This window comes from Neomonachus schauinslandi, chromosome 8 (genome assembly GCF_002201575.2).
Source record: "Neomonachus schauinslandi chromosome 8, ASM220157v2, whole genome shotgun sequence".
Lineage (NCBI taxonomy): Eukaryota > Metazoa > Chordata > Mammalia > Carnivora > Phocidae > Neomonachus > Neomonachus schauinslandi.
Window position 1 is genome coordinate 31,446,976 of NC_058410.1, and position 11,147 is coordinate 31,458,122.

At 39.7% G+C, this 11,147-nt stretch overlaps 1 protein-coding gene across 2 annotated transcripts in view; it reads left to right on the forward strand.

Annotated features, from left to right (window-relative positions):
* The first annotated feature begins 1,883 nt into the window (after window positions 1-1,883).
* The window catches only part of VNN1 (vanin 1), a 21,580-nt gene continuing 12,316 nt past the window's right edge, over window positions 1,884-11,147 (forward strand). The window contains exon 1 of one of the 2 annotated variants that reach the window (XM_021693284.2): window positions 1,884-2,090. The gene's annotated coding sequence lies outside the window, so the exon portion shown is untranslated. Of the gene's footprint in view, window positions 2,091-5,261; window positions 5,391-11,147 lie in introns of those variants that run through there. The other variant, XM_021693285.2, reaches the window with a different exon arrangement.

Below are 11,147 nucleotides of genomic sequence, written 5' to 3' on the forward strand. Positions count from 1 at the left end.
AAACGCTTGTCCCTGCCTGCCTTCCAACTATCCTTCATCAGTTTCACCTGGAAGTGATCTAGATATTTAACAGATTTAACTTAACTCATTTAACCTAACTCAGCAAGACTTTAAGGTTTTAGGTTACCAATAAGATTTGGGAAAACAATTTAAAAGCTTACCTAAAATTTTTTATTTATGTCTATTTAATTTATTTGTTATTAACAGTTATGCTTAGATTACTCAAAAACTTTGTGAGACCTCAAAGTCAGTTGTTCTTCCAAGCCATTTTTCTTTTATATAGTCTGTAACAGAGATAACATTGACTTATGACTTTATGTAAACGCTGGTAGAATAAAAGTTTCAGTTTTATTGCTGATACCTCTAAAGACATGTCTATTTTAATTAAACGAACAATCTTAAACAAGCTTTCATATTAAATGTTTTTCCCAGATCACATGAACTTGAAAAAAACATTTGGGTTAGTTTCTTTTTGATAGGTTTAGAATGGTCAGTCCTTACTAGCATTTGTCCTTAACTAAATAGAGCTCTTCTGAAAATTAATTTTAGCAATACCATCCAGAGGTAGAATAATAACTCACATTTATAACATACCCACAAACACATGGATGCAAGGACTTTATCGTTACAAATATTTGGGAAGATTTTTAAGATTTGTACTTGTCCCTGGAATTAATCTTAAGAAAGCTGTGCTAGAGTCTGGGCACAAGAGCTCTTTAGCAGTTTATTTTTTAAGATTTTAAAATTTATTTGTCAGAGAGAGAGAGCACAAGCAGGGGGAGTGGCAGGCAGAGGGAGAAGCAGGCTCCCCCGCTGAGCAGGGAGCCCGATGCGGGACTCCATCCCAGGGCCCTGGGATCATGACCTAAGCTGAAGGCAGACACTTAACCGACTGAGCCACCCAGGCGTGTCCCTAGCAGTTTATTTTAAAAGACCTCTCTTTCTATGTTTTTTGGTTTTTTTTCCCCCTTCAGTCTCAGGTAATTGTGGGCTGTGTTTTCATTGCAAAGAAATGATAAGATGTGTAACTTTAAGGGGAAGAGAAAAAAAGTAAGTTCTTCCCAAAAGGACTTTGGTTTTCTAAGGCCAATAATTTACAGGGTGTTTCAGATAAACAAGGGAAGTCTGGGGATCGGTAAAAGAATAGGTGAATTTTGAATTGCCTGTATGCTGATTTTTGTTTTGTAAAATAAGAATGGTGTTTTCAATTCCTCAAAGAATTGGGTTATAACTTAAATGACATGTTCATTCACCTATCCCACTACATTATCTTCAGTTTGTTGCTTTCCCTCTGGATACATAGTTTTGTTGTTTTTTAATTCCAGTATAATTAGCATACAGTGTTATTAGTTTCAGGTGTGCAATATAATGATTCAACAGTTCTACACATTGCTCGGTGCTCATGGTGATGAGTGTACTCTTAATCCCTTTCACCTACTTCACCCATCCCCCCAGGCATCAGTTTTCTGTATTTAAGAGTGGGTTTTTTTGTCTCTTTTTTCCTCTGTTCTTTTGTTTTGTTTCTTAAATTCCAAATGAATGAAATCAGATAGTATTTGTTTTTCTCTGACCGACTTATTTTACTTAGCATTATACCCCCTAGATTCATCCATGTTATTGCAAATGTCAAGACTTCATTCTTTTTTATGGCTGAGTAACATTTATTGTGTATATATATATATACACATACCATTTCTTTACCAATTCATCTGTCGACAGACATGGGTTGCTTCCGTAATTTAACTATTGTAAATAATGCTGCATGAGTACATAGATTTAAATATTTCTGGGAACATTGAGTAACACCCTGTGGGCGTGGGCATCTGACAGATCCCCAAAGAGGGTGCAAAGGATACTATGTTTCACAAATCCAGAGTGACGCCCAAAGGAAGGAAGTAACTTACTTCCATCAGGCAGGCAGAAAGCCGAGCCTAGTTACCCAAAGCGAAACAAGCAAGAAGATGGTTGCTATCTCTGGCGAAAGAACAATCACAAGGGGTTTGAATTTGGAAATGAAGGGACAACAGTGAGATTTTATTTTCCTCTCCAGACTGGGCACCACAGACAGAGATTCAGAAGAACTGATTCTGGTAAGAGTTTCCATTCTTCACTAGCTTTTGACACAGTTTATTCAGGATCCTATCGGTAAGCTCTGGTATGCACCGGAGTTTTCCCTTAGCTGTTTAAGGGGATGATGTTGCAGTTTACCAGAAAAGTCCTCAGTTTCTTCACCTCTGGGAGGGGATCTCTATAGGAGCCCTTCTTTTAAGGTAGATAATGGGAGTGTCTGTAAAACCATTAACTTGGCAGACTTTTGCTTACAATTATGTAGTCTTTTCAGAGTGGAAAAACAATTCAGACAGACGATTAGTAGAACGAGTACTCAAAGGAGGATAGAGGTGAACCGTAGGAGTTACATCAATCTAAGAGTCTTTTGTTGTCAGTGTGTCAGGGAGCAAGACTTTCCTGTCCCTTTCAAGGCCCATCTAGGCAGATTGGGAATCAAACTGATATGAGAAATTAATAGGAGAAAATCAAATTTCATTTCATATGTATGGGGAATCCACATGCACATGGAAATTCCAAAGAGTCGGGCAAAATGAGGTATGTATATCCTTCTGCAGTAAGGAGAAGGGGGTGGGGGTCTGGGACTTCAAAGGAAAGGAATGTAATTCACAGGAAGATGAAAAAGAGTAAATGGTTGGTAAATATGTTTGCTGGACCACTCAGAAAAAAGGAGACCTGGGGGACTTTGATCAAACAGGTCTTGGAAGGTTCCTCCCTGTCTGCCACACCTAGTTCACGTCATGACATAGAATTATCTGTGGTGATAGCTCTCTTGCTGGAGCAGATCCTTTATCTAAATTCTCTTAAGGCAGTTGGGGAGATTAAGAGCTGTTCCTGAATCTGCTGGCTTTTGATTACTTTTTTTTTTTTTAAAGATTTTATTTATTTGAGAGAGCGAGAATGAGAGAGAGAGAGAGAGAGAGAGAGCACACGAGAGGGGGAAGGTCAGAGGGAGAAGCAGACTCCCTGCTGAGCAGGGAGCCTGACGTGGGACTCAGTCCCGGGACTCCAGGATCATGACCTGAGCTGAAGGCAGTCGCTTAACCAACTGAGCCACCCAGGCACCCTTTTGATTACTTTTTTAACTCAAACTAACCTTCATGCCAAAGTGGCCCATCATGAGGCAGCTGGCCTTTTGCCCCTACAGTTCCTTCCTCTGAAACTTCCCTGAAGTTTCACACATTAAAAGTTGAGTTGGTGGATTTTTTCATCCTGTTGAACTAGTTTCTTTGTCCTGACAATAGGTCAGTTTAGTTAAACTCATTTCAAGAGGCAGTGATGCGGGTGTGTTCTCAAAGTTAGGCCTATGGTTCAAGCAATCAGATACTAAATAAGAGGAATTTTTTTTTTTTAAAGATTTTATTTATTTGACACAGAGAGAGAGAGAGAGAGACAGGTGGGCAGAGGGAGAGGGAGAAGCAGGCTCCCCGCTGAGCAGAGAGCCCGATGTGGGCTCGATCCCAGGACCCTGGGATCATGACCTGAGCCGAAGGCAGTTGCTTAACCGACTGAGCCACCCAGGTGCCCCCTAAATAAGAGGCATTTTTATGGAAACAAAAGAAAAACAATGGTTGATAGTGAGATCAAATTATAAACCAATTTCTTAGTTTTAAGGGTAGCGAGTTTGCTCCTGGGTGAGTCAGAACTGCACCAGGTTAAGTCGTCACACAAAGAAAGGTTTATTTGCTGCAAATACAGAGATCACGGGATGGCTTCCAAAGCAGTGACTCTCTGAGCAAAGGTGAATGGATTCTCTTTATTTAGGGTTAAGATGAATATAGAGGGGCGCCTGGGTGGCTCAGTCTTCGGGCGTCTGCCTTCGGCTCGGGTCATGATCCCGTGAGTGGTTCTCGTGCATTGACCTCCTTTGGATCAGCGGGATCAACTGGGTTAGCTGGAATGACTGAGGAGATCAAGTATCCAAAGTCCTATGGCAAGCTAGTGGCAGTCCTGGGGCAATTCCTTAAATGACATGTTAGGTCTTTTGTGTACCAGGTGCTAGGTGCTAGGGACATAGAGAAGTGTGAGAGGCAGTGCCTACCCCATTCAGTCTTTGTTCTCCCCTCCTTTCCCCTGTTTCTCATTCGTTCCACTTGGGCGGGGCACGATTTCCTGCTGAGTTCCTTTTGGGACCTGCTACCTGGGGTGCTGTCAGTGAATGGTCTGGATGCTGTGGGTCTCCTTCCAACTCCACGCAGTGGGATGTCACATTTTCTCTCTAAAGAGGCAATCCTCTTCATCCTTGCAGAGTCTGGTGGTATTAATCAAGGCTTCTTTCCACATAAAAGATTTGTTGGGGCCAAGGACAGGACACTCCAAAATGTGCCACCTTGGCATACTGATTATTTTAAATTAAAGTTACTTAAGAAACAGACAATGCAAAAAGAACACTGACTTTTCTGGGCACCTGGGTGGCTCTGTCTGTTAAGCATCTGCCTTTGGCTCGGGTCATGATCCCGGGGTCCTGGGATCGAGTCCCGCATCAGGCTCCCTGCTCAGCAGAGAGTCTGCTTCTCTCTCTCCCTCTGCCCCTCCTCTCTGCTCGTGTTCTCTCTCTCTCTCTCTTTCTCAAATAAAAATCTTAAGGGATGCCTGAGTGGCTCGGTTGGTTAAGCGTCTGCCTTTGGCTCAGGTCATGATCTCAGGGTTCTGGGATCGAGCCCACCTTGGGCTCCCTGCTCAGCAGCGAACCCACTGCTCCCTCTGCCTGCCACTCCCCCTGCTTGTGCTCTCTCTCTCTTTCTCTCTCACTCTCGCTCTATCTCAAATAAATAAAATCTTTAAAAAGATCTTAAAAAACAAGAACACTGACTTCTTATTGTTTATGTAAAAGGTGGTCTATCTATACCAGGAGGTAAAGAGATTCTTATCACCGGACATAGGAAATTTAGAGTCAAAAAGGCTATATAAACAACCCTTGTTACCTTTTATTAATTTACTACCCCAGCCCAAATTCTGTTTAGAATTCCTTACTAATTGAAGCTACCCAAGTTAAGTTTTCTTTGTCCTTTCAATTCCTCACAGATTTATTGCCTCTTTGTCTAAAAAATATAACAACAGCCTGCCTTGTTCATTTCTTTAGGTCTCCGTGTCATTACGGGGCCTCTGTGTGCACGTAATAAAACTTTTTTACCCCCCCTCCTGTGAATCTGTCTCATGTCCCCTTAATTCTTAGACCAGCTGGAAATCCTTGAGAAAGCACAGGAGGTTGTTCTTCCCCTGCCATTGGTGTGGCCGGCTGGGTTAACTTCCGCTGGCTATTTGCCCCGGAAGATTCTGCAGCTTCCAAGATCTTGGGCGATCTGACATACAGCCGGCAGAAGGTAAGATTTCTTACCATGTCGGCCTCCCGGAGTTTCTGTCTGTGAGATCTGGTGGCGTGAGAGTAAGGACAGTCTTTCTCTCTTTCTCTCAAAGTAAATTAGCAGGAGAAAATATTTGTGGAACTAGTTCCTTTGGCTTAGCGACTCTTGGTAAAAAATCTGGTAGGGTACTGTTTGGCTAGTGATCTGTTTCCTTCCAGAGGTGGTCTTTGATTTCCTTTGTCCGTGTCTTTAGGTAAAGGGGATTACCATAAAGCATAGAGTTCGCGGTTCTCATCAGACAGTGTCTATGTGGGCATACTTTGCTGTGGGCCCCCGGTGTAAAAACTAGATGAGGTTTTTCCTTTTATCTTGTTCTATGTCCTAAGAGCTTGGCTTTGTGACCAGTGAGAACATTCTCTCTGGTCTCTGCCATCCGGAAGGTGCATTTACTGGGGTGTACTTAGGGGGCCAGTTGAATAGACTGGGGATTGGAGATACCCATTTGCAAGCAGCATTCTCTTTGCCCAGTTGTGCCAGCTCTCAGGGGGGTTTGTCTTAAGAGCTCCTAGACTGTAAGGGCCTTGGTCATCTCAGCCTTCATTGCTTGTTAGTGCTAGAAAAATCCATTCCAGTAGCACCTGTCAGCTGTCACAGATTGGCAGGTCTGTGTGGAAGCTTCGCACCTTTGTGGGGGCCTGAGACAACCTGATAACACCACATCATTCTTACCACCTGTCCCTGAAGGTCTTTGCTTTCTTAGACTATTTTTGGGAGTAGACTTTTGGGGCTTCACCAGCTATGCCCTCTCTAGGGACATCTCTTGTATCTTTGGCCAAACCATAAAAAGGCTTATTGGTTTGAGTGGCTATTAATTGATATTAAAAACAAGATCCTACTCATCAGTTGGCTAAATTAAGGAATGCCTGGGTGGTTCTGTTGGTTAAGTGTCTGCCTTTGGCTCAGGTCTTAATCCTGGGGTCCTGGGATCGAGTCCCGCATTGGGCTCCCTGCCCAGCAGGGAGCCTGCTTCTCCCTCTGCCTCTGCTGCTCCCCTCTGCTTGTGCTCTCTCTCACTCGCTCTCTGACAAATAAATAAAATCTTAAAAAAAAAAAAAATTGGCTAAATTAAAAAAAACTCTTTATGGTGAGCTCTCAATTTTCTTATTAGCATAAGGCTATCCTTAAGGACTCCCTTGACAAGATAAAGAACGGAAATTAGACTTAAGACAAAAATTAATGTCTACATCCATTGTAAATTTCCCTTCCTAAAATCTGACCCATCTATTCCCTTTCCCTACAAGATTTTTTAGACAGTACTCCAGCTTAATCTCAAGTTCAAAGTCTGCAGACTACTCTTACAAATGCTGGAAGCCAAACCGAAAGTTTAGCAGAAGTACCTGGGACAGGCAGTAGGGCTTACTTTGCTGTAATCAGGCTCTGCCAACTTTAGGCATTTCTCTGCAATGACCTTGGCAGATATATCTTTGAATGGCGCAGCCCTGCCCCAACGCGCCCCCAACACACAGGGAATTCATGTCCCTTGAACAACAGCAGATCTTGTAAATTATAAAGCCCCTTTTCCTCCACTTTCAAAAGATCCTACCAAATTTAGAGGAATTAAAAAGGTGGTTGGCTATTCACAACTTCACTCAAAGAGAACTTGACTGGCTGCTAAGGGAAGTTTCTTTCATACTATGATTATTAGGCAAGCCAAAAGGCCGCTTGAACCCAGCCCCCTTTCACAGAGGAGGCAGATGACCAAACTTTCTCCTAGGCCCTCCTGCAATTAATCAGTGGAAGGCTGATGGCAGGTCCTGATATAATAAAAGCCCAAGGTTAAATTATGTACTTAGAGAAAAAGCTTTTATTAAAACGCTTTATACAGAGTTTACCAAGGCATAAAGCTTTTGATTCCCATTTTAGTTAAACATGTCCCTGGTGTGTGTATGTATGTGTGTATATATATATATATATACACACACACATAAAGTTTAGTTAAAAAGGCAGGTCCATCCCTTGATATTCAGGCCGAAATCCAAATCTTTGGGGGAATTAAAGACAACTGTCTGTCTTAAAAATCGCTACAAAACTAGAAATCAACTCTAAAAACAAGTCAAAGCCCACCTATTTTTACCAATCTCAAAACCTTGCCTATTCCTCTCAATGCTTTATAGATACTATAAAAGATCAGAATATTGGAACAAAATTGTCCTGTACCTAAGAAAAGAAATAATTTTTTAAATAGCATTTATCTCAGATTTCTTTACAACAAACCAACTTGCATTCTTTCTCTGTTCCTTAGAGTTATAATTTTATCATGTCTTTGAAATGAAAACACAATCCACAGTTGTCCGAGGCTGAACAAAAAAGGCAGGGAGGGGAAGAGGGCTTTTAAAAATACAGATTGCTAAGGGGGCAACTGGATGGCTCAGTGCCTTCGGACTCTTGATCTCCTCTCAAGGTCTGGATCTCAGGGTCATGAGTTCAAGCCCTGTGATAGGCTTCATGCTGGGTGTGGAGTGGAGCTTACTTAAAAAATAAAAATACATATTGCTAAAAGGGCTCTTGTGCCCAGGCGCTAGCATCTCTGTAAGTGGACAATATGTCCCAAAAAGTCCACCTTGGAGAAAACTTGGGTACTTTCTTTGTGCCTCTGTGGTATAAATTTTCTACCCCCCTCTTCTCTAGGACCTAAGAGCCATTCTTTGAAATAATAAACTTCAAAAAAAGGTTTCTCACCAGAAGGAAAAAAAGAAAGTGAGAAAAGGTATATAAAAATCAGGCCTATAATGTTCTCTCCACAAAACAAAAACTGTAAGATCTTTGTTTACATCTGTATGTATGTTTGTATGTATGTCCATATTGTTAAATAAGAAAAATCCATCAAAGTTAATCTTAAAGATCTAATTGGCTTTATTAATCAATTCATGAATTGGGCAGCATCCCATCCAACAAATTAGAAAGGAACTCCAAACTGCTACAGAAAAGGAACTGTTTTTAAAGGTAGAGATGGGGCGGAAAAAGACAGTTACTAGCAAAGAATCCACTGTTGTAGGCAATTTGCCCTCCTAAGGGAAATGGAAGGGGTCTCTCAATAAACTTCTTGTGTTGACCAGGAAATTCCATGTTGTCTGGTTAAAGGTTACATTCCTGGGGAGTTGAAACTGCAGTTAGTTTAGGTATTAAGTCTTGGTTTACTGACTTGGAGCTTTAACCTAAGTAATGCCATATTGGGCCTGTGGTTTTCTTTTTAACAATGTGTATGTTGTAAGTGTGAGATTTTTCTACATCTGGATGGTATTACTAAAATTAGTTTGTAAAAGAGACCTGTTTAGTTAGTTTGAAGGCAAGCGCTTATTTTCAAGTTCACATGATTTGGGAGAATATTTGGTGTTAAAGCTAATTTAAGGTTGTTGGTTTAATTAAAATAGACATGTCTTTAAAATTATCAACATTAAAACTAAAACGTTTATTCTGCCTCGGTTTACTTAGAGTCAAATAGGCTGATACTATCTCTGTTTTTAAAAAATAATTAGCTTGGAAGGGTAACTGACTTTGATGTCTCCTATAGTTTTTATGGGTAATGTAAGCATCATTGTTAAGAACAAGTAAATTGGGGGCGCCTGGGTGGCTCAGTTGGTTAAGCGACTGCCTTCGGCTCAGGTCATGATCCTGGAGTCCCGGGATCGAGTCCCACATCGGGCTCCCTGCTTGGCAGGGAGTCTGCTTCTCCCTCTGACCCTCCTCCCTCTCATGCTCTCTGTCTCTCATTGTCTCTCTCTCAAATAAATAAATAAAATCTTTAAAAAAAAAAAAAAAAGAACAAGTAAATTGAATAGATATAAATTTTAAAAGGTTTTTAGGTAAACTTTTAAGATCGTTTCCCCGAATCTTTCTGGCAACTTGAAACCTTGAAGTTTTGCTAAGTGATGAGTTAGGTTGAATTCACTGAATATCTAGGTCATTTCTAAATAAGATAAAATAATAAACATTAAATACTGAACATAAGTTTATCTACTTGTGGTTTCCTTATTACTCCAGAGAAACTAAAAATTTGGGTCTGCTGGTAAACATGTTGTATTCTTTATTAAAAGATTGTACTTGAAGAAGCACGTTTCTAGAAATTATGAAATATATTCATAAATTTGCCGATCTAAAAAATGCTAGAGAAACAATTTACAGTTGTTTACTACTTCACTAGAAATTAACATTTCTAAGTATTAAGAATTATAATTACCATGTGACTAAAGCTGCTAAAAATTATAAGGGAAACAACTCTGTAAGGTGTATTTTTTTTGGTAAGAAAAAGTATGAGGAATGGCAATACATTTTTGTTGAGGGCAAAAATAATTTTTCCTAAAGTGAGCCTAGTTACTTAAAAAGGGAAAACTTAAAATCTGTGTGTAAAATAATAATAATTAATAAAAATAAAAGTTGTAGAAGATTTATGAAAAAAAAACCCTTTGAAAAATTTTATATATAGCTAAGATTAGAATAAGTATATTTAAGAGTGAGTTTTGATATCAAAAGAACACTGATGGAAAATTAGAATTTGGTTTTTCTCTCTGTTAGAAAAACTTTCTTAGATGATTGGTTTGCTTTTTATGAGAAATTACAAACAAAATTTTCTTTACCTTTTGTGTAATCTGCCTAGAAAAATATTTTGTTTTGTTTTTATCAAATCTTTGATCATTCGAGAAGACAGTCTTCTTAATATTAAAAGAGCTAAGACTTGTTTACAACTATGTAATCCTCTGTATTTGCCTTTTAAAATCTCTTATTGTCACGTTGGTTAAATCATTTAACAGTTTTATAATGATCTGTGATTCTTCTTTAATTAAATGCTTGAAACTTTTGATATTTTTTGATAAACTTCCAAAGATCAAAATTTTTTTAAAGGTCTTACATATTTAAAGGTCTTATATATGTATTAGGGAAAGAGGGAGATTACTTAAGGTAAGTAATCTCTACACCCAACATGGGGCTTGAACTCATCACCCTGAGGTCAGGAGTCACATACTCTTTCAATTGAGCCAGCCAGGCACCCCCTAAAATCAAATTCTAAAATAAAGTCTTTTGACTATAATCTAACTGAAATGTTCCAGAGGGCCCTTGGAACATTTCAGTGATTTTGTTTCTCATCATTAAAGAGAGAAATTAATGCTTGTTTGGTATGTTAAATTGCATGGGAAGTATTGTCAAACCAGTAATACTAAACTCTCTTATATTTGTGTAGATACATGCTACTTAAGTAACTATTCTGGAAATTGTATGAAACTTCTAGAAATATGATATGTCCTGGTATGTTATTATCTTAAAATGTAATCCAAAAATAACCGAATTTCCTTGTCAATCACATTGTAATGAATTCTAATTGGATCTTTAATCATGGACATTTTTTAAGTCCTTTGTCATTTGTAGACTCAGATGCTTTTTACAAAAGCTTCCTGCAACTGCGTTTCGTCTTCAGTGAGACTTACGGAAAGAACCCTGAGTATAGGTTTCTGATAACCTTAAGATCATAACACTAAACATGTTAAGAATTTCTGGAACTAGTAGGAAAACTGGATTCAAGCTGAACAAAAACTAACATGAGACTAAATGAACTGAGGACGATTATAATTTTTTAAAAGATTTATTTATTTGAGAGAGAGGGAGGAAAAGCGGGAGATAGAGAGGGAAAGAGAACGGGGTTGGGAGGGGCAGAGGGAGAGGGAGCAGCGGGCTCCCCGCCGAGCAGGGAGCCCGACGCGGGGCTCGATCCCAGGACCCCGG